Genomic DNA, 23,780 nt, shown 5'->3' on the forward strand with positions numbered 1-23,780 from the left:
TACTACGATTGTTATTAAAAGCTGCACATGGATCTCAACTCCATTGACTCATCATTACAGAAGGAAGCGCGTCATTGTTTACAAGAGAAACTTGCACAGACCACAGACCAAGCGCTGTTCACAAACCAAAACAGTCCAAAACAATTTCAAAACAATATAAAATAAATAAAAAATAATTTCCAAATAATAGTAAAAAAACAAACATTACTGCAGTAAATAACCATCCTTTATATCGGAGCAATGCCGTTGCGTTATCTACTTATGCTTTTTCTTTAGTAGATATATATAGGCTATATGACTATCAGGAATTCAAGCCACACAAGCTGTAGCTAGAGAAACCAAGTGCGAGAGCATTTACTGAGATTCACTGGATTTACAGGGTTTACACAGTGAGATCAATGGTACAGGTGATATCACACAGAAGAGAAGCTTCACAAACGTATTTACGCAGGTAGTGATGAGCGAGTGAATTGAGTGCAGGTGCGGTTAATTAGAAATCGGGTGATGAGGAGCGGAGCACTGAGGGAGGCGTGACAATGACAAAGTTTTCACACATACCTGAGTTCGCTGGAAAAACAGCACGGGCACAGCCGATGAATTCAGATACTGACCCTTTGTTTCTTTCGACGGTCTCAAATCCTCAAGGGTAAAATGTTCACTGCACACCCTCCAATATTTGAGAGAATGTAGGGATGTACTGGTATCCAGGTTCAGTGTGATAAGCCAGAGCTTCAGTCGCTCATGATCATGTATAGGCAATCGATGAATAGTTAATATTTTTCCCAGCGTGCATTTTCTTTGGGGTTTATAAAGGTTGAATCATCCAGGATACACACACCAAATGACCATTTTGAACAATACACTTATACAAATACAAATCTAGAGTCTTGTTTCTCTTGTAAACAACGATGCACTTCCGGCCTCCTCCTCCACGTGACGCGTGACCTTACCAACGAGTTAATGTCATCTCTCTAATGAGCGCGTGTCACAGAAATGTACGGAAGTGAACATTTGTAGTTAAAAACTATATAAGTATTGTTTTGTTTCTAAAATAATCAATCGTTTGGGTTCAGAAGAACTTTATTTGTTGACTGGATTATTTTGATGCACCCTAAATATGCATTTTGGACTGTCAAAAAAATGGAGTACATTCACTTGCATTGTTTAAAGGAGGAGTGAAATGAAATGAAATCCTAAAAATCTTAAATTCTGTTTTGATGAAGAAAGAAACTCAGATACATCTTGAATGGCCTGAGGGTAAGTAAATTATCAGCAAATTTTCATTTTTGGGTGAACTATTCCTTTAAAGGCACTAGGGCTGCCCCCTGATAGTTGACCAAACGTTAGTCAATGAGAAGAGTCTTGGTCGACCAAGTTTTGATTGGTCGGTTTTCGCAGAAAAAAATAAATAAAATCTCCACATGAAACTGATGAACTGGTATTACTGCTGGTTGGACGCTAGGTGGTACTATGGGTTAATTTTCGTTATGCAGGATTAGAGTTAAGCCTACACAATAAAGCAAGACACCTTGATTTCAAACTTTGAACTTTATTTTGTATTTATTTTAACTAAAAATTCAAATGAAAGTGGAAAAAAATAAGTGCAATTAAAATGTGTGTTGTTGTATTTCGTTGTCTGGGAAAATACATTGTGGCAGCGCGGGCATGGTCAAGCGTCCATCTGGAGAGAGAAAGAGGTAAGGGCGCTTGCACCTGAGCTAAATTATGTCTAACACCTGTCTCTAATTACAGTGAGCACGGGGAGAGTGGCATAAAAGAGCCACACCACCAGCAGACCAGTAAGAGAGAGTCTGGGTCCAGAAAGTGATTGTTGTGAAGCTGCAGAGATTATTGTGAACTAAGAATGTATTATTTTGAAGCTATGAATTTATTATTGTGAAACTGCAGAGAATAGTGTGTGAAGCTGTGAGCGCTGAAGTGTGGTCATTAAAATCCTTACCTGTGAGTGGAGCAACCTGCCTCCCGTGTCCTCCTTATCGACTGCCCTTACACTGGTGCCGAAACCCGGGATATCTTGGTTGAAGATGGACGGAAGTCGCCCCGTAGAGTCCTCCCAGTTGGCAGAGATCCTCCAATCCCTCACTAGCCTACATCAGATCCACCAGCAAACCCTGCTTGAGCTCTGGCAAGACCAAGATCGCTGGTTTGTGGAGCTCCTACGGGCTCAAGCAGAAGACCAGCAAGCTCCTGGCTTATGGTGACCTAAAAAAAGCCATCTTGCAATGGGTTGGTCGGAGTCCGGAAGAGAATCGTCAACTCTTCCAGAGCCTGAAGCTGGAGAAGTCCGACCACCTGTTTGCCTTCACCCAACGGCTCCGCGATGCCTGCCAGAGATGGCTGCTAGCGAGGGACCGCAGTGTCGAGGGGATCATCGACCAGGTGGTACTGGAACAGCTAATACATTGACTGCCAAAAGGTATGGCGGAGTGAGTCCTGTGCCACCGCCCGGCATCGCTGGAGGAAGCCGTCCAGCTTGCGGAGGCCACATGGCGGTGATCCCGAGGGCGGAAGAGCCCTCCTACTCTCTCTCCCCTCCCCTTGTTTTCCCTGGGGAGGTCTCATCCGCCTCCCCTCTCTCCTCTCGTTCTGTTCTCTCCCCAGGGCCCGTTCCTGCCCCACGCAGGCGAGGAGGACTTCCGCCACCGAGACCAGTTCCCCGAGCATGGGAGACGACACCTTCCCCTACCCCGATGCCCCGCTGCTCTCCCTATCAGGTGGGGGTGCCCGCCGACGCAAGTGCGGGCATAGCGCCTGGGCCAGCATGCTGGAGGTGCAGAGACCTGGGCCACTTCCGGGATCAGTGCCCTCTGATGGAGCTCGGGACGGTGGTACGGGTCTCCGACATCCCACAGGCTGCCCCTGACCGGGCCGGAGTGTACTGGATACCGGTAAGTGTCAAGGGAGTACTCACCAAGCGTTGGTGGACACCGGTTGTAATCAAACCACTATCCACCAACGCTTGGTTCAACACAAGGCTTTGGGCACAGCTAAAATGGTGAGGGTGAAGTGTGTGCATGGGGATATTCACAAGTATCCTGTGGTGACTCTTACGATTAAATTCCGGGGGAAAAAGCATAGAGTGGAGGCCGCGGTTAGTTCCGGCCTCACCCATCCGCTGATTTTGGGGACGGATTAGCCTGATTTTAGAAATTTATTGAAGGGAATATGTGCGGATGGTTCCTGCACTAAATTAGGGAGATGTGAAACATGCGATGCTCTGGCAGGGGATGCAGAGCTGGGGCCGTCCTTGACAGCTCTACATCATAATGACGAGAGAAGGGGAGAGGCTGTAGCCCCTCCCCTTCTCAGAGAACTCCCTGAGGGGGATTTCTCTTTGGAGCAGTCGCGAGACGAAACCCTCAAACACGCCTTCGACCAAGTGAGAGTAATCGATGGTCAACAACTCCAGCCAGACATTGCCCTTTCATATTCCTATTTTGCAATTATAAATGAGTGGTTGTATAGAGTGACGCAGGACGCTCAGACAAAAGAAGATACAACCCAGCTTTTGATACCATGGAGCTGTCGGGAAGTGGTATTCCAGGTGGCTCATTATAATCCCATGGCGGGTCACTTAGGAGAAAGGAAAACACTGAACCATCTAATAGCCCGTTACTATTGGCCGGGCATTGGCGGCGATGTCCGCAGGTGGTGTGCGGCATGCTGCAAATGTCAGCTGGTTAACCCACTGGCCACCCCAAAAGCGCCATTGCGCCCCCTTCCGTTGATCGAGGTCCCCTTTGAAAGAATTGGAATGGACCCCGTCAGGCCATTAGAGTGGTCAGCACACGGACATCGCTTTGTATTGGTCCTAGTGGACCATTCTAACGATGCTAGAAACTGGGATAAATGGCTCGACCCCCTGTTATTTGCAGTACGAGAGGTCCCGCAAGCCTCCACTGGCTTCTCCCCATTTGAGCTGCTGTATGGGCGGTGCCCACGCTGTGTGCTTGATGTCTTGCAAGAAGCCTGGGAGGAGGGACCTTCAAATAGTAAGAATGAAATTCAATACGTTCTTGATCTTAGAGCAAAACTCCACACTTTGGGGCAGTTAACACAGGAGAATTTGCTCCAAGCTCAAGAACGACAGCACTGAATGTATGACAGGGGAACTCAGCTAAAGGAATTTGCACCGGGAGATAAAGTGCTTGTATTGCTTCCCACATTGAGCTCTAAATTACTCGCCAAGTGGCAAGGACCCTTTGAGGTCACACGATGAGTGGGGGATCTCGATTATGAGGTTAAACGAACCAATAGAGGGGGCGCACGTCAAATATACCACCTCAACCTCCTGAAATTGTGGAGGGAGGCGGTCCCTGTGACATTAGCTATGGTAGTTCCGGAGAGGGCGGAGCTCGGGCCTGAGGTGAATTAAAAACATAAACAGTTCACCCCGGTCACTTGCGGAGACCACCTCTCACCGAGTCAACTCGCGGAGGTTGCCAGGTTGCAACAGGAGTTTGCGGATGTGTTCTCCCCTCTACCGGGTCATACGAATCTCATTCAGCACCACATCGAGACCGAGCCGGGGGTCGTGGTACGTAGCCACCCCTACCAATTACCCGAGCACAAAAAGAAAATTGTTCGGGAACAGTTGGATGCAATGCTCGATATGGGGGTAATAGAAGAATCCCACAGTGACTGGTTCTGCCAAGTTGTTCTAGTGCCTAAGAGCGACGGGTCTGTACGGTTCTGTGTGGATTATAGAAAAGTCAACGCGGTGTCTAAATTTGACGCGTACCCAATGCCTCGCATTGATGAGTTGCTTGATTGGTTGGGTACTGCTCGATTTTATTCGACATTGGATTTGACGAAGGGTTATTGGCAGATCCCCTTGACACCAATTTCCCGTGAAAAAACCGCCTTCTCCACACCGTTTGGATTACACCAGTTTGTGACACTTCCTTTTGGTTTGTTTGGAGCCCCGGCTACGTTTCAGCATCTCATGGACCGAATCCTCAGACCACATTCAGCTTACGCCACTGCCTATTTAGATGACATCATCATTTACAGCTATGATTGGCAGTGGCACATGCAACATCTGAGGGCGGTTCTGAGATCGCTGTGCCGAGCGGGACTCACAGCAAACCCAAAGAAGTGTGTGATTGGGCGGGTGGAGGTACGGTATCTGGGGTTCCACTTGGGCCATGGGCAGGTGTGTCCCCAAATTGACAAGACAGCGGTGATTGCGACCTGCCCGAGCCACGGGGAGAGCGGCATAAAAGAGCCACACCGCCAGTAGACGCAGAGAGAGAGACTGGCGCAAGAAAGGCCGCGACGCCACATGATATTGTAGTCGTGAAATGTCAAGTGAATGTTTAATTGTAAAGCTGTGGACTGTGAAGCTGTAAGTGTTAACGTGCATAATTAAACTTCTACCTGAACCAGGAAATCTTGCTTCTCGACTTTTCCTTTCCACTGAGAAGTGTTACAGCAGTGAACATGTTTTTGTATTATTTTATGTTTTAATCACAGATGTATAGGCTGCAGTGTTGCATTCACAATGAACTGCTATGTGGAAATAAAGCAAACTGAACTCAAAATAACCTCCTGAGCTGAGATGTCATTTGCAGCACTCATATACGATACTGTTCTTGCAAAAAAAATAAAATAAAATAAATTCAGAAGACAGAATCAAAGAAAGAGTGAGAACCTTTTACATGCACGTGTTCCACAAGACTGCACGGCCCCGTACAAACAGCACGTAATACATGCGCATAGATGGCTTTTCTGTCATCTGTTCTTAATAATATAAGTGTTTTTCTTCAAGCACGTGTCTGCGTGTCTATGGGCAAATTATTGTAATATTAATTTGATAATAATAATAGCTTAATAATAATAATTTAATACATGGGAAAACAAGACAAATATCAGCTATTGGCGATCACTCTGACCATCGTCGATCCTCGAGATCATCGTCTGGGGCACAACCCTAAGGTGCATTTCTCTATATAAATTAACAAAATGTTCAGATAGTCTCCTTGCTGGTTTTTCCAACACATTCAGAATCTTTACTGCTTTTGTCGGTGTCGCTGCAGCTCGCTTCATGCGTGCACTTGTGAAATTGTTATTTTAAGGGCTCATTATTACGGTTTAGTATTTCTCTGTAATGTAAACAGTGTTAGCAATGTTACTATAACATTCTTTCTCAGCCCTGGAACTCAAACCATTTTCTGATGCTCCCCCAAAAAATGTATTTAAGTAATTAAATTAATATCATAAACGTGCGACTAGTCCACTGATGGTTAAATTAATGCCTACTAGTCGACTAGGAAAATCTTTGCCCTAAAAGGCACCCTGCATACACAAATAAATGTAAATTTTATTATTTTATTACGGAGACTACTGTATTACATCGATCACAAGGTGGCTGGCATGACAAAAACATAAAGACAGGTATGTAGCCAATGTACTAGAAACTAAACAAGGCAGTTTTGCATAGCACACGACAAGACAACTGGTAAAATCGCGCAGCATTTGTGCAGCCAAGACGGTGCTCGCATCACTGTTTCATTGATAAACGGGTCGAGTTTCTGGAGTCAGACGAAAGAGAGCTAAAGGATAACCTGCCTGCTACCAAGGCTGATGTGGAATGGGTGTGGGAAAAACTAGAGGATAGGGAAAATCGGAGCAGGCGTAATAATGTTCGTTTCATTGGAATCCCAGAGGGAAAGAAAGGTCAGCATATGGTGAAGTTTTTGGTCAGGCTTATGCCAAATTTGATCGACACAGCAGGCAGACGGCTTGAGAGAGAGTGCATGCACAGAGCTCTTGGTCAGCTTCCCGGGGCATCCTGTATCCTGGCAAGATTCTTGCGGTCAGCTGACCGAGACTTTGTTCTACGAGCGGTGAGGAATAAAAGCAAGTTATGCTGGGAGGACCATAACATCATATTTTTTCCAGACTTTGCAAAAGCGACTCAAGTGAAGTGGGATGGATTCAAAGAGTGTAAAAAATTGCTGCACCAGCAGAGGGTAAGCTTTATCCGGCTAAGCTAAAAGTTGATGGCAAGGATGGGCGCAAGACTTTTACATGCCCACAACAAGCTATGGCCTTCATTAAATCAATGGTGTGAGTGGGTAATTTTGCCTGCACTCAGTCAACAATACAGACTACACATCGTGCATTTTACTGATGCAGCCTTGGAGGGTTTGTTATTCTGTTGGCTGCTTACTGACTCTTGCTCTACTTTTTTTCTTTTTCTCTTTCTCACTTTATTGACTTATTGTTGAGTTCATTTTGTGGGTTTGATGTGATTATTTACTGGGGTTTATTATAAAATCTTCCTAAGAACTTCCTAAATTAACGAATGATCAAAAAAACGAACTTGACTCAGATATTACTTTGGAGGAGCTTGTTGAGGTAATTAAAGCCTTGCCAACTAGTAAGGCACCAGGGCCTGATGGTTTTGCTGCAGAATTTTTTAGATTTTATGCCACAGAACTGGCTCCATTTATGTTAGAAGTTTACACAGAGTCATTAAAGAAAGGTGAACTACCGCCAACCAAGACGCAAGCCCTGATCAGTCTCATTCTTAAAAAAGATTAAGACCCAAATTAATGTAAAGGTTATCGTCCAATTTCACTGATCCAGTTAGATGTTAAAATATTGTCTAAAATTTTAGCTAATTGTTTAATCAGAGTAATTACATCTTTACTACATATAGATCAAGTGGGGTTTATTCGTAATCGCAGTTCCTCTGATAATACTAGACGTTTTATAAATATTATGTGGTCAGTACCGAATGATCAGACCCCGATCGCTTCCATCTCACTTGATGCCGAGAAGGCGTTTGATAGAGAGGAATGGGACCATCTTTTTAAGATTTTGGAGATTTATGGGTTTGGGTAAACATTTATTGGATGGATTAAGTTACTTTATAAACAACTGTTAGCGGCAATGCAAACTAATGGATTAATTTCAGAACCCGGCAAGGCTAACACCATTAGCAGCCACAATAAGAAAAGAAGATGATTTTCCTGGTGTTGTTGCAGGAGGTGTGGTGCATAAACTTAAACTCTATGCAGATGATATATTATTATTTGTCTCTGACCCTAGAAGATCTATGCCTACCCTCCATAGAATTATTAATTCTTTCTCCACATTTTAGGATACAGAAGCTATTGCTCTGACAGCATATTGCCCTACCATAGTTTTCCAACCTGGCACCTTTCAATGGCCCAAGCAAGGCATTAGGTATTTAGGCATTTTATTTCCAGCAAATTTGATAGATTTATTTAGAGTTCATTTCAACCCATCAATAAAAATGTTCTCGTGTGATGTTGATAGGTGGGCTTCACTACATTTGTCTATGGCTGGGAAGGTTGTATCCACAAATTCAATTATCTACTGCAGTCTCTCCCTCTAGAAGTTCCTCTTTCTTATTTTAAACAATTTGATAGAATATCTAAGTTTTTTATTTGGAATGGTAAATGACCCTGGTTGCATTTCAGTAAGTTACATAGACCAGTTTACAAAGGTGGTTTAGGCCTCCCCAACATTTTGGTTTATTAATATAATTATAATATTAGACACCTGGCCCATTGGTCTCTTCCACTAGAGAGAGCCCCTCCCTGGTACAATATTGAACAAGCGGTCCTTGCCCCAATCTCACCATTGCAAAGTCTTTCTATTAAATCGCCAAGAGAAGCAAAAATGCATCCTATTATTTCACATTTACATTCAGTATGGACAAAGTTTTCTCACAATTCTGATACTAACCTAAATGTTTCCTCAAGTAGGGATGGATTACCGACCGGGCCAATGGGGCCAGTGCCCAGGGGCCCTTGACTGCCCAGGGTAAGGTTGCGCGATCCATCAACAATGAAAACTCAACAACTTTTGACCATGAAAAATAATCTTCACACCCCAACCCCCCCACCCCCCTCAACAACGTTTGGCCATGAAAAAGACCCACCCACTCCCTGCTCAAAAACCTTTGGGCCAGTTGCTATGTAAAAAAATGGTGGGAGGGGGGCCCTTGGAGATAATTGGCCCCGGGGCCTTTGCAAGTCATAATCCGTCCCTGATTAACAAGTACCCCTTTTGCTGGAAAGAATGGATCGAGAGGGGTGTTGTTTGAGATTTGAGATTATTTGAAAATATATCGCAGCAATTTGGGATTTCTAGGTTTCAATTTTTCAGGTATTTACAGCTGTGCCATTTACTTTGTACTTTTTTTGGTGGTAGTACACAGCACCCTAAGGCTGCTGACACTCTTTGTATGGTGCTCACAGCCTTTGGACAGGGTTATGAAGCGTCAGTGTATTACTCCTCGTTGATTCAGAGACTGGGTGATGGAGCCTTAACAGCTCTTAAGAGGTTATGGGAAAGAGATTTGAACTTGGTATTGGAGGATGGGGAGTGGGAAAGAATAAAAAAAAATATGTTAGAACTATGTCTAGGGATGCAAGGGTATGCCTTATTCAGTTTAAGATGTTGCATTGTTTCTATTGGACTCCCTCTAGATTGTTTAGACTTGGTTTAAAAGACACACCTACCTGCTGGCGATGCCAGCTGGGGGATGGAGACACAGTCCATGCTCTGTGGTTCTGCGCTAAGATTCAAGAATTATGGGTAAGAGTCCATAATTTTATCTGGGAGGCACTAGACACTCCAATTTCATTCTGCCCTAGACTATGTCTATTGGGTGCTGGGGCATTCATTAAAGTAGGTGACAAATATACAAAAAGCCGGGTCCAAACTAGTGTAATTATTGGCAGACAGATTGTTCTTAGTGGATGAAAGTCAAAAGATGGTTCACCAAATTGGGCAGGTTGACAGCATTTTAAAAGATGTCTTATGAACAGCTTGGGAGAATTGACGTGTATGGGAAGAAATGGGACAAATACTTCACCTTTCTGGAGGGCTCTCAGTGAGGACCCTGTTTGTGGTTGAAAATGTAAATTGTATCCTTTGTGGAATTTTCCTTTGTCCTTTTCTCTCTTTATTTGTTGAATTTTATATTTTTATTTTTCTATAATTTTTTATTTTGTGTGTATATACGTGGGATGTTGTTGAGGTTTGGGGTGGGGTTTGGGATTGGTAGGGGGATGGGGGATATTGGGTGTTAAAAGGGGATAATTGTTTGATTCTGTTCATGAATATTGTAATTCATTTTATGAAATATATTAAGAATCAATAAAAACTGTTAATTGCAAAAAACAAAAAAAAAAAGTGACTAATGACATTACAATGACATAGGATATAATTAAAACCTGTAAAAATATTTTTGGGCTATGTAGTTTTTTTTGGATATTCCTTGATGGTCATGCACAGCAGTTCACAAGATGATATTCTTTGTTGTCATTTGCAGGGAAAACGCTTATGATATTTAAACACTGCTTAAGTCTATTAGTAGCCTATATTTACACGTGGGGGCAGCACGGTGGCTCTGGGTGCTCCGGTTTCCCCCAGAAGTCCAAAAACATGCAGGTTAAGTGAATTGGAGTCTCTAAATTGCCCCGTAGGTGTGAGTGAGTGTCCCCCAGCTGCTGGGGGTTGTGTCAGGAAGGGCATCTGGCGTAAAACCTGTGCCAGGTCAAAATGTGTGGATCATGGATGGTGACCTAACGGGAGCAGCCGGAAGAAGAAGAAAAAGCCTATTTGTTTTGGTCGTGAACGTCTCTGTGCTGAATCAATGATTTAATGACCCAAAAACACATAAAAGACATTCATTTGTTGCCACTTACTGGTGTAAAAGTGTGATTTACAAAAACTGTTGTCTGAACAAATAAGTGAACAAGTCTGAACTAATCTTATATATACAGTATATATACTGGTGGCCAAAAGTTTGGAATAATGTACAAATTTTGCTGTTTTGGAAGGAAATTGGTAATTTTATTCTCCAAAGTGGCTCTCAGCTGATCACAAAGTATAGTCAGGACATTACTAATGTAAAAAACAGCACCATCACTATTTGAAAAATGTCATTTTTGATAAAATCTAGATAGGCCTCTTTTCCAGCAGCCATCACTCCAACACCTTATCCTTGAGTAATCATGTTAAATTGCTAATTTGGTACAGAAAATCACTTGTCATTATATCAAACACTGCTGAAAGCTATTTGGTTCATTAAATAAAGCTTAACATTGTCTTTGTTTGTTATTTGTTTGTGAGTTGCTACAGTATGCAATTGACTGGCAGGTCAAAACTGGCAAAAAAAATAAAAAAATAAACAGCTTTCTCTAGAAATTCATCAGTCAATCATTGTTTTGAGGAATGAAGGCTAGAAAATGCTTGAACTTGCCAAAATACTGAAGATTTCATACAAAGGTGTACACCACAGTCTTCAAAGACAAAGGACAACTGGCTCTAACAAGGACAGAAAGAGATGTGGAAGGCCAGATATACAACTAAACAAGAGGATAAGTACATCAGAGTCTCTAGTTTGAGAAACAGATGTCTCACATGTCCTCAGTGTAACATAGACTCAGGAGAACCAGAAGTTAGATCCATTTGCAGCTTTATTTGTAAAGTCACAGAGAATATACAACAGGCATAGGTCAGTATTCAAAACATACAGCAACGTAGGCAAATCAAATAATCGTGGTCAAAAACAGGCAGAGGGTCAAGGCAGGCAGAAAACAATCACAAAGAGTACATCCAGGAACATATCAAAGTCAAAAGGCAGGCAGCAGTGAATCAGGATGACAATAACATGCAGAAGATCAAACACAGGCAGACTAAGATGGAAAAATGCTCAGAAATGTTAGCCAGGGCAAAAACAAGACTTCACACTGAACCCAGTGTTTGCAGTGCTTAAATAGTCCATTAAATAAGGTACAGGTGTGTAGTAATCAGTCCCGCTGAGGATAATGGGAATCGTAGTTCATGAGAAACAGTTAATACTCGAGTGACGCCGCTCTCTGGTAGTTATCGAGGGGAGTGTTCGTAACACTCAGCTGACAGCTTCACTGAATTCTACCCGCTCAACACCAGTTTCATGTACAACAGTAAAGAGAAGACTCAGGGGTGCAGTCCTTATGGGAAGAACTGCAAAGAAAAAGCCACTTTTGAAACAGAAAAACAAAAAGAAAAGGTTAGAGTGGGCAAAGAAACACAGACATTGGACAACAGATAATTGGAAAAGAGTGTTATGGATCTAAATCCCATTGAGTTTTTGTGGGATCAGCTAGACTGTAAGGTGCATGAGAAGTGCCCGACAAGACAGCCACATCTATTGTAAGTGCTACAGGAAGCATGGGGTGAAATGTCACCTGAGTATCCGGACAAACTGACAGCTAGACTGCCAAGGATCTGCAAAGCTGTCATTGCTACACATGTAGGATTTTTTGATGAGAAATCTTTGAAGTAATTTTTCATGTTATTAATGTCCTTACTATACATTATGATCAGTTGAATGCCACTTTGGTGAATAAAAGTACCAATTTCTTTCCATAAGAGCAAAATCTGTACATTATTCCAAACTCTTGGTCGCCAGTGTGTAATCCAATATAAAAGTGTATATATATATATATATATATATATATATATATATATATATATATATATATATATATATATATTAGATTACTCAAGGTCAGTAACGTATTCTAAATACTTTGGATTAATTCTTCAGCACTGGTAGATCACTTGTTTGGACCATAAAAACTCTGTCAGTACAGTAAAACAAAATACACATGTTAAAAATACATTCTCTGAAAAACCTAAATATTTTATGCAGTGTTGTTTATAAAACAAGCACTGCTGTTTGTTCTCTGTGTTCATAAATATCCCAATACTGTTTTAATGAGTGAGAAACCATTCTAAATGATTCAGTGAGAGAGCGCTCTGAATGAATTGAACTGAATCATGAATCGATTCAGACCGTTTTGCAAGACCATTTGGCCAATTCACTGAAAAGAACTGACTCAAAATAATTATTCATTTGCAAATTGGGCATCACTAGTTCTTTTAAACAGCCAACAGAAATACAGAACACACTTCATGATTGATGAAATATTCTGAGAGTAAATGTTTCTTAGGTCAGTCTGTGCACTCATGGTACGCACAGTGCATACAGCTGTACAGTTGCAGGCGCCACTGCACCTAAAGCATTTGCTTTCATTCTGAATCCACTTTGATGTTTGTTCAGCAGGATACTAATCATAAAATTGATATATGAAATGCAACAGATGTGTTTTTGTTGTATTTATATTGACAAATAATTTTTCTTAGTTGTGAAGATTAAAATAAGCTTAAAATATTGATGTTGAGTTTACGGTTACAATTTTAATTCAGATCCATGAACAGATTCATTCGGACTTGGATTCAACTTGTACTCGGCCCGTTATGGACTCGGTCTTGATTCTGACTTAGCCCCTTTTGGACTCGGACTCGACTCGGACTCGATTGTTTAAAGACTCTGACTTGACTCGGACTCGACTAAGGTGGTCTCGAACCCAACACTAGATGATACTACACCCTGAAAATTAATACACTACATGGATAGTGTATATCGTAAGTGCACAGTGTATAGTGCGTAATTTGGGACACAGCTATAGAGAGGAATACACATTATAATAAAGATCCCAACAAATTTATGTGATATACAATTTATAGTCATTGTTATGTCTTAAGCCAATGGTTATTACAGTCTATTTCTAAATAGACCATAATAATGTTGTAAGAAGTAAGAATCACTGAAAACCATGTTTACAGTGTGTCCTGTGATCCTCAGATTAGTGAGGTTGATTGATTTTGTGCTCAGAGAATGACAAAGGGTTTTTCACATTCTGCACTCATCAGAATTTCTTTCTGTCAGGTCTCTTTAGAAACCTTGGAAATATTTGTTTTGTGCATACACACAGGAGTCAGAAAAGTTTCATATTAAAAGAATAAAGCAAAAATTGCACTGAATAATTTAACAGAACAGAGCGATATACTGGAATCACTGTACTGATCTACAGCTAAAATGAACTCTCCCATGTATGTATGTTAAATGTTGGTTTTTATTGTTATTTTGATGCTTTACATTTAATCAATTAGTTGTTATATTTTGTTTATAATTATGTTATTTGTGACTTTTTTCACTGTACTTGGCAGCCTGTCTTGGCCAGGAAATTCCTGTAAAATATATTTCTAATCTCAGTGAGGATTCGTCCTGATTAAATAAAGGTCAAATAATAATAATTTGCGCCCTGGAGTTGTTTATCAGGTTTTTTTTTTTTTTTTTTTTTTTTAAATGTACTTTTATGAGGGCATTTTTAGAGCACATTGTTTTCTAAGCATACAAAATATGACATAATATGATATCATTGTTTTATGTTAGATCAATTAATCAATTAATTTAAATACTATCTAAATAATCATATAAGCTGTTGTCAATAAATTTAAATAAACATCAAATAATTTCATGAAATAATCTGTATACTAGGCCTAAAATAGGATATTAAGAAATGTATCAGTTATCACAAATAAGAAAAAGAGAAATTCATTAAGAGACATGTTTTGCCCCACATTTTCCATTTTGTAGGTATTTTTGTCACTTTCAGTGGCACTTTTGCCCTGAGCACTTGATTATTTCAAGAACTCAGTGTCTGTTAAGTTAAAGCATTTTTCACTCTAAACCCTAACAACCCTAAGCTGACATATGCAAAGAATTTGATTGCATTTATTGCCTCAAAGTATTAAAGTAGACAAATAATCTATTTCAAATCTTGTGTCATCAAGTTTACCTAATGTGGTCTCATTATGAACGTTTCAGAGAAGTTAACCTGCAAGTATACAGACAACTCACATTTGCAATTGAAATTGTGTTGTTTTCACCTAATAACTTCAGTTGAACTGGCTAAAAATTATACAAAATAATTATAAAATTGTAGTGTAGGTTATATAAATAATTATAACCTGAATGTGTGACAGTTAACGAAATGTGACTGTGTTGTGTGAGACATGCTGAGTTTTTCTCAGTGTACAGTAGTTACGGTGTAGCATGTAAAGTTGAGCCATTGCAGACCCAACTTAAACCCTGGAGAGCTTTTAACCAAGCTGTGAATCACTGCAGAGAGACGTGTGTGTGTGTGTGTGTGTGTGTGTGTGTATGTGTTTGTGATGCATTGACAAAATGTTTCTTTACTTTCGACACTAGTTGTAATTTCCTCTGGCTTGCTTTTCTATCATGTCCACGGTTCCCTTGCCACGTTTCAATTCTTCCTTTGATGTCTGCTTGACTAAATATAGATGTCCTTAAGAAGCTTTGTTAGGTTAAGCAGGTATGACATTTATGGCCATGGCTTCAACAAGGTTTACACTGAGAGCTCATCTTGTCTGTGGAAATTACCGCACCATAAATTGAATCCTCCGATCTGACAACATCATCATGATGTTTGTGTTTGTCAGCTTGTGCGTATGTATTTGTGTGTGCTGTGCGGTTTGGAGCTTTGTTTTGGACAATTCACAGGGCGGAAAGGGGAGTCGACCCCATATCACTTCACAAACGCTGATGGATTGCACTTTTACACACCTGTGTAGATGACAACGTTACCATAGTGACCAGTAGACCAGTAGTCTTCTTTTTCCGTAGTGAGTATAAGTTCATGCACACACACACTCTTGTCTGGTGAGAATAATCTTGTTATCAAGTCAATAAAAAAGCACCTCATTGATCAAAGTGAGACAGCATGTCAGTTTACATAAGCAACAGCGCACATTGAATCGACAGACTTCCGCATACTGCAAGCCTGTTTGTGTGTGTGTGTGTGTGTGTGTGTGTGTTTTAAATGAGTCCTGGGAAGAGCCTATGAGACAATGAAAATGGAAAAGTTTTATCAGGTAAAAGTCTGTCTATCAAAATCAATTCAGTTAATTTGTACAACACATTCCACATTACATATTGTTCCACAGCAGCTTTACAAAGAATAGTGAATTACAAACTTCCCTGTAAGCAAGCTAAAAGATACAGTGGCAATGAACAACTCAAATATAGTCACATGATAACTTGTTATAATTCATATGCGATGGCGAAATCGTAAAATATTGTTTGACTTGAGAATGTTGATCATTTCGCCGTCAGTCTATGGGGCAATGTGCCCCTTCACCGTTTCACTGTCAGTCAGGGTGGGGGCATCAGAAGTTTCTCTTTGGAGGGGCAATGGGCAATGCCGCCCAAATCTTGGTACAATCAAACAGAAGTCTTTGGTCTAAAAAGTTAAGGGACGATCACACAAGGCTTCGAGTGTGCAATATTTTTTCATACAGTGCAACGCAGACCAGGATATAATGCTACACACAAGGACTACTGATCTTAACAAATAAATCACAAATAACAAATAATATTATTATTTTTAAAATGTTAAAATATACCATCTACTCACCTTCCTGCAGCTTTGAAATACGTATCCTTTGAATTGAGCCAAGAGGTCAGTGTGTGACGTTTTCTCTTCATCCAGATTCGCAGGTCAGAGTTCACCATATTTTAAATTTTGTACCCAGCGAATTGCAACGTTTCTTTGCACGAGCTTGCGTTTCCGGTTTACCGCGTTTGGATGTGAGTGAATGGAGCATGAAGTGTAGTGTAATGGGGCTTTTCTCTTTCAAGGACATCAGTTGAACTCCAGTTAAACATCACCAGGTTTTGTTGTCATGCAGTTTGGAGACAAAGCTGTGCTGCTTATCGAGAGCTTGAACAAACATCTTTCTATCAGATGCTTTAGAAAGATGTGTCTGTAATACCAAATATGGCCAATGGAACATCAACACATACTGCAGCACAGCTCACAGCTGTCAATATAATCCACTGTTTGCTGTTTCTGAATATTGGAAAACAGGGCTTTTTTTTAAAGGCTGTAAACTGCAATAAGGTTTTATCTCAATCTGCTTAAATGAGGAAGATATATTAGTAACACACCACTTCTTAAAATACAGTATTAGGAGAGAAAGAGAGAGATTGTTTAATCATTAATTTGCAGTATGTGGATGTTTAAGCTCTCACCATATAAGTTAGCTCGTATTGTCTGTGAGCAGTACTTGAATTGTATGTGTGGATATTGAGCGCTTTAATGAAACTCATCACATACAGGAAATGAAGTGCTGAGCGGTGTTGAACAGGAGAGCATCATGCTACAAACTCAGCCAGTGTTGGGAGTATTCTGATCACGAATTTCTACTTTAATTGTACTGTAATCTAATTACTTTTCTGGTACAAAAAGTAGTTTAACACATTGCATTTTAAATTCTTGTCATCAGATGCCAGTTACAGACTTTCCGTTAAGTTAATTACTTTAAGTACATTACTTGGGTTACACATATTTCTAAAATAATATTATTTATGCAGAATATGTTTAAAGAAGGAATTATGTATATATGTACTGCACATCTGTTTGTTTCTTTTGACATTGTCATTGTAAGGGAGAAACACATGGTGCTGAGAGTATGACTTCCTTGTGACAGTGAACAAGGAAAACTATATTGACGTTATTTTGAATTTGTTGAAGAGAAAAAGAAAAACTTTTATGTGAAAAGTGTTTTAGAAAGTAGCGTGAAAGTAATAAGCAGTTTGGTTACTTTTTTGATTAGGGAATCTGTACAGTCAGTAATCCGATTACAATTTTATAGTAGTAATTTGAAGGCCTCACACCTTATCGTGTTTTAATCACTGTAAATTTAAACATGTAGGGTAAAACGCATATGAGCTTATCAATCTTGCAGCATTTATTTAAATCCTGGGTTATTGTCTTGTTCTATACTGTTCATACTTTACCCTGGGTTGGTAAATAATCCTGGGTAGGTTCATATTTACAATGTTAATAACATTGATAGGACAAGTACAGCATGCACCCTGTTTAATAACTTCTAGTCCATCGGTGGTAATGCCACCAAATAAACATACTGTACTCTGGTTGTCTTAAAGACATAGTTTACCCCAAAATGAAAATTCTCTCGTCGCTTTCTCACCCTCATTTCATCCCAGATGTGTATGACTTTCTTTCTTCTGCTGAACACAAACTAAGATTTTAAGAAGAATATCTCAGCTCTGTAGGTCCATAAAAAGCAAGCGAATGGTGACGAAAATTTTGAAGCTCCAAAAAGCGCATAAAGGCAGCATAAAAGTAATCCATACATCTTCAGTAGTTTAATCAATGTCTATTGAGGTGATCCAATTGGTTTTGGGTGAGAACAGACCAAAATATAACTCCTTTTTCACTGTACATCTTGCCATTGCAATCTCTGGACACAATCATAATTTCAAGCTTGATTAAACTTCCTAGTGCTTGATGCATATGCAGGAGCTAGATGGTGCTAGGAATACTGGAAGACTCCAGGAAGGCTGATGTTATGATTTATAGTGGAAAAAGGAGTTATATTTTGGTCTGTTCTCACCCAGAACCAATTGGATCGCTTCAGAAGAAATGGATTTAAACACTGGAGTTTTATGTTGCTTTTATGTGCTTTTTGGACCTTCAAAGTTTTGATCACCATTCAGTTGCACTGTATGGACCTACAGAGCTGAAATATTCTTCTAAAAATCTTTGTTCGAAAGTTATACACATCTGGGATATCATGAGGGAGAGTAAATGATGAGATGATTTTAATTTTTGGTTGAACTATCCATTTAAGTCTTCTGACACTTTTTGAAACTAAACTAAAGCAAACAAAATTAAAGTGGCTTGGATGAGTAAAAGTTATTTGCTAAGCCTAATTTTTGAAATTGGAAAAATGAAAGTCTGAAAGTTGCTTAACTTTGGGTAAAAAAAAAAAAAAATAAAAAATAAATAAATAAATTAACCCAGGGTTAAGCAGTGTGAGGAGCCTTTATAGACTCAATGGTTATGTCTTTGTGATTAATGATTAGTGTTATTATGATTTTTAATAACTGTGAGCAAAGGCCTGTGAGTGTTGTTTGATTTATTTATTATTTATTCTTCATGTTTCCCAATATGGTGGTCTGTAAAATTAAATCGGTTTATATTATTTGTATTTTCTAAAAAATATATAATAATAATAATAATAACAATAATAATAATAATAATAATAATAATAATAATATTCAGACAAGTGCAGCGCCAGCATGTAACAACCAGATTCTGAGTAAATCAGAGAGTGCGGTGGAGAGGAGGCGCAGCTGGACAGCTGTTTAATTGCAGTCAGACAGATGTTTAGATGAGATGGGAGCCTACTGTCTTTATTCTCAAACTGGATTTGTTCAAGACTGGACGCGTCGCGCGCACACTATTATTGCGCTCGTGCGTCAAAGAATGCGTGAGAGGAGATGAAACTTTCCTTCAGACAGACCGAGACAGAAAACATTGGTTTTATCCAGCTCTACTGTCTAATCCGCAGATTTTAAATGAGGATTTCTGCCCATTTACACCAAGTTGCTCTCGCGGCTTTACTCCACATCTTTTATCACGTGAGTTCATACGCGCAGCATATGTTACACAGGTGAAATACTGCATATAGTAATGTTCTGTATGATGCAAATCTATTTAATATGTTTATTTATTGTTATAAATCCTTTCATATTTGTGATTCGACTTAGACTTTTGCACTTTTTATCCTGTGGGTTTAATATGGTTCCTGTTTTCTGTAGGGGAGACTGGAGCGTTTATTTCAATGATTATTTCTCAGGGTAGATTCATTTTTGAAAGTCATTTTCTGATTTAAAAAATACATTAAAGTCTTGGCTACAAAAAGCAGTTGAACATTTTAACCGTTATTGCCCAGGAAAAAGCGATATGCGACAGTTTAACGTAGGCTATGTTATAAATGTTGTCAGTAGTAAAACCCTCAGAGAAATCCTAATGATTTTAATATTTATAATGGGAATTGTATTGGTTTTAATGAAAACTAATGGTTCCTGTGGGTCTCTAGTACTAGCCTATTGGTTATGTGTTGGCTTGAATTGGTGGGATGTTATGTCTAGTGTAATTGTAATTGTTATCAGCCGATGGTTTGCAATAGTAATTGCAGTGGAAACTATTAGACTTTCTATTGTTTTGTTTTTCTTTAAGCAGGGACTAAATGTGGTAAGTTGTCACAAGAGGGAACCTGACATTAAACAGTCTAGTATGTTTTTTTTCAGCAAAATGTAAACAGTTAAACAATTATGAAACACAAAATATTTAATAAAACAACAAAAAAGTAAACATAACTTAAAAAAGTATCAAACAATTGCTTGGCAACCTGAAATTATAATGAATAAATTGTGTAAAATCAGAACATATAAACCACATTGGATATCTAGCACCAATAAACTGTGACAACTTGCCCCTTAATTACATTTATGACGAATACCCCTTTGCTGAGTAGGCTACACAGCTCAACCTTTCAGTTAAAATCTTCCTTAATAATACTGTTTAAGAATGCCTTAATATATCCCAGTGTATCATATTTCTGCAACTGGACTCAAAACCTTACTGAGACACTGACATATACCAATCAGCCACAACATTAAAACCGCTTGCCTAATATTGTGTAGGACTCCCTCGTGCCACCAAAACAGCGCCAATCCGCATCTCAGAATAGTATCCTGAGATGATATTCTTCCCACCACAATTGTACAGAGTGGTTATCTGAGTTACCGAAGACTTTGTCAGTTCAAACCAGTCTGGCCATTCTCCGTTGACCTCTCTCATCAACAAGGCGTTTCCATCCACAGAACTGCCCCTCATTGGATGTTTTTTGTTTTTGGCACCATTTGGAGTAAATTCTAGAGACTGTTGTGAGTGAAAATCCCAGGAGATCAGCAGTTACAGAAATGACCAGACTGGTATGAACTGACAAAGTCTACGGTAACTCAGATCACTGCTCTGTACAATTGTGGTGAGAAGAATATCATCTCAGAATGCTATTTTGAGATGCGGATTGGCGCTGTTTTGGCGGCACTAGGGGGACCTACACAATATTAGGCAGGTGGTTTTAATGTTGTGGCTGATCGGTGTATAGCCCATGTGACAACTTCCCATGTGACAACTAGTCCCGATCTTCCGTATACAGTCATGGGATGCAATTAGCATATTATTAAAGGTAATAATATAGTTTATTGTCAGTATAAATGATATATTTTGTAATAATTTTATATTTTCAGTCTGTCTAAGTCTTGTGTTTGATACCAGTGTGTGTGTGTGTGTGTGTGTGTGTGTGTGTGTGTGTGTGTGTGTGGGCGGGTTATGGGATAGAATCTATAGTTCGTACAGTATAAAAATCATTATGTCTATGGAAAGTCCTCATAAGGATAGCTGCATCAACATGTGCGTGTGTGTGTGTGTGTGTGTGTGTGTGTGTGTGTGTGTTTGTAGGTTCGTGCCATACCTCCAGAATGTGATCCAGACTTTGTGCTGCTCAAAGAGGAGGAAAACTGCTACAGTATCATCCACCAAGAGAACCTGACGGAGACTGGGCCCTCGTATTCAGGCAAGCCATTATTCTCTCTCTCTCTCTCTCTCTCTCTCTCTCTCTCTCTCTCTCTCTCTCTGTCTCTCTCTCTCTCTAACACACACACACACACACACACACACACACACTTTCCTAATGAGAAAATTGAGTTCATATAAAGGGCAGTTATTTTCGATATGCCCAGAGTGGTTTCCGCAAGCCTGCCCTGTACACATCTGGGCTCCTAATGACCTTATACTTGTGCTTGTATGTGTGTGTGTGCAGCCTTGTGGACAAACACAATGATTAGTGTTTATGTGTGCTCCTAAGAGGTGTAATGTGATATCAAGGGGAAGTTTGGAGAATGGCTTCCATGATCACAACACTCAAACATAAATCACACCTTTATCGGATTATACATATAACGCCCTCCAGCGCAGTGAGTTCACACAAAATTGCCGGCCTAATGCCCACTCAGGATAAACACTGTAATGCTTTTTTAAAGCTGAAGTGTGTAATTTGTGCCCCACTAGTATTGCCAAACAGGATTGCAAAAATAATGATTCAAACAGGTTTCAGGAACACTCCCCCTGTCTACCATTAGACAGACTCATAGACAGTCCAGAGTCAATGTTGCTGTGTCGGGCTGGATGGGCCAGTCAAACAAACAGAGCTGCCAGTCAGCTGTGCTAAAACGAGATTTTATTTTATCCCCTTTTTCTCCCCAATTTGGCATGCCCAATTCCCAATGCAGTTACTCGCCTCAGTCCGGATGGGGGAGGATGGAACTCAGTTGCCTCCGCTTCTGAGACAGCCATCCTGTGCATCTTATCATGTGGATTGCTGAGCGTGTTACCACAGAGATTTAGCACGTGTGGAGGTTCCACCTTGACGTCCACGCACAACTCACCACATGCTCCACCGAGAGTGAGAACCACCATATTGCAACCACAAGGAAGGTAATCCCACATGACTCTACCCACCCTTGGATCCAGGCTAATTAGTTGCTTAGCAAGCTTGGGTGGAGTCATTCAGCACACCCTGGATATGAACTCATGACTCCAGGGGTGGTAGCCAGCGTCTTTGTTCGCTGAGCTACCCAGATCCCCCAAGATATTTAAACTTTGCCAGTTACAAGCAGCTTTAAAGGAAATATCTATCTAAACAGAAAATTTAAAAAGTCCATACATAAAACATACACAAAAACATTAACATGCAGAGACACAGATGACTAAAAAAAAACAGACATATCTTGCAGTAATACACTGACTTAAAGGGACAGTTCACCCAAAACTGAAAATTCTCTCATCATTTACTCACCCTCTTTCCATCCCAGATGTGTATGACTTTCTTCTGCAGAACACAAATTAAGTATATTTTAGCTCTGTCAGTCCATACACTGCAGGTGAATTGTGGCCAGAACTTTAAAGGTCTAAAAAGCACATAAACACAGCATATAAGTAATCAATAAACTCCAGTGGTTTAATCCATGTCTTCAGAAGTGATATGATAAGTGTGGGTGATAAATAGATCAATATTTAAGATCAATCCTTTTTACTATAAATCTCCACTTTCACTTTCACATTATTCTTCTTTTGTTTTTGGCGATTCACATTTATTGTGCATATTGCAACCTACTGGGCAGGGAGGAGAACTTATAGTAAAAAAGGATTTAAGTATTGATCTGTTTCTTACCCTCACCTATTATATTACTTCTGAAGATATTGATTTAAACACTGGAGTCATATGGATTACTTTTATGCTGCCCTTATGTACATTTTGGAATTTCAGAATTTTGGTCACAATTCACTTGCATTGAAAGGAGCAAAAGAGCTATAATGTTCTTCTAAAAATATTAGTTTGTGTTCAGCAGAAGAAAGAAAGTCATACATATCTGGGATGGCATGAGGATGAGTAAATGATGAGAGAATTTTAATTTCTGGGTGAACTATTCCTTTAATGATTGATGTATGTCATCATGAAATCAGAGACCCTCCCCTCAAAATCTGAACACAACTGGTCATAGGAGATGCATTTGAGACACATATTAAATCCACGTGTGATGTTTCTCGCCTGACCACTTGAGATCAGATCACCCGAAACACATCTTGATACCGGGTGTAAACGAGGTCTTATATTCTTGTGTGGCTTGGTGACATGTACTTTTGGAACTGTTTTCATCAGTGGAAAAGAAATACACAAACTTACTTACTTGCCATTTTTTGTCTGAAACGTGAGGTATTCAATATTATTTACTTGTTTATATAATTGTTCTACAGCAAGATCACACGAGCAAGAATGCTATTGTTCTGAATATCAACATGGCTGTGATTCAGCCACAGGCACGTGGCTGCTGGTCGATTATCTTAACAACAGCAGTATTCAGACCCCTTCATTTTGTTATGTTGCAGCCTTATGCTAAAATGCCTTAAATTATTTATTTT

The sequence above is a fragment of the Myxocyprinus asiaticus genome, chromosome 11 (assembly GCF_019703515.2).
Source record: "Myxocyprinus asiaticus isolate MX2 ecotype Aquarium Trade chromosome 11, UBuf_Myxa_2, whole genome shotgun sequence".
Classification (NCBI taxonomy): Eukaryota; Metazoa; Chordata; class Actinopteri; order Cypriniformes; family Catostomidae; genus Myxocyprinus; species Myxocyprinus asiaticus.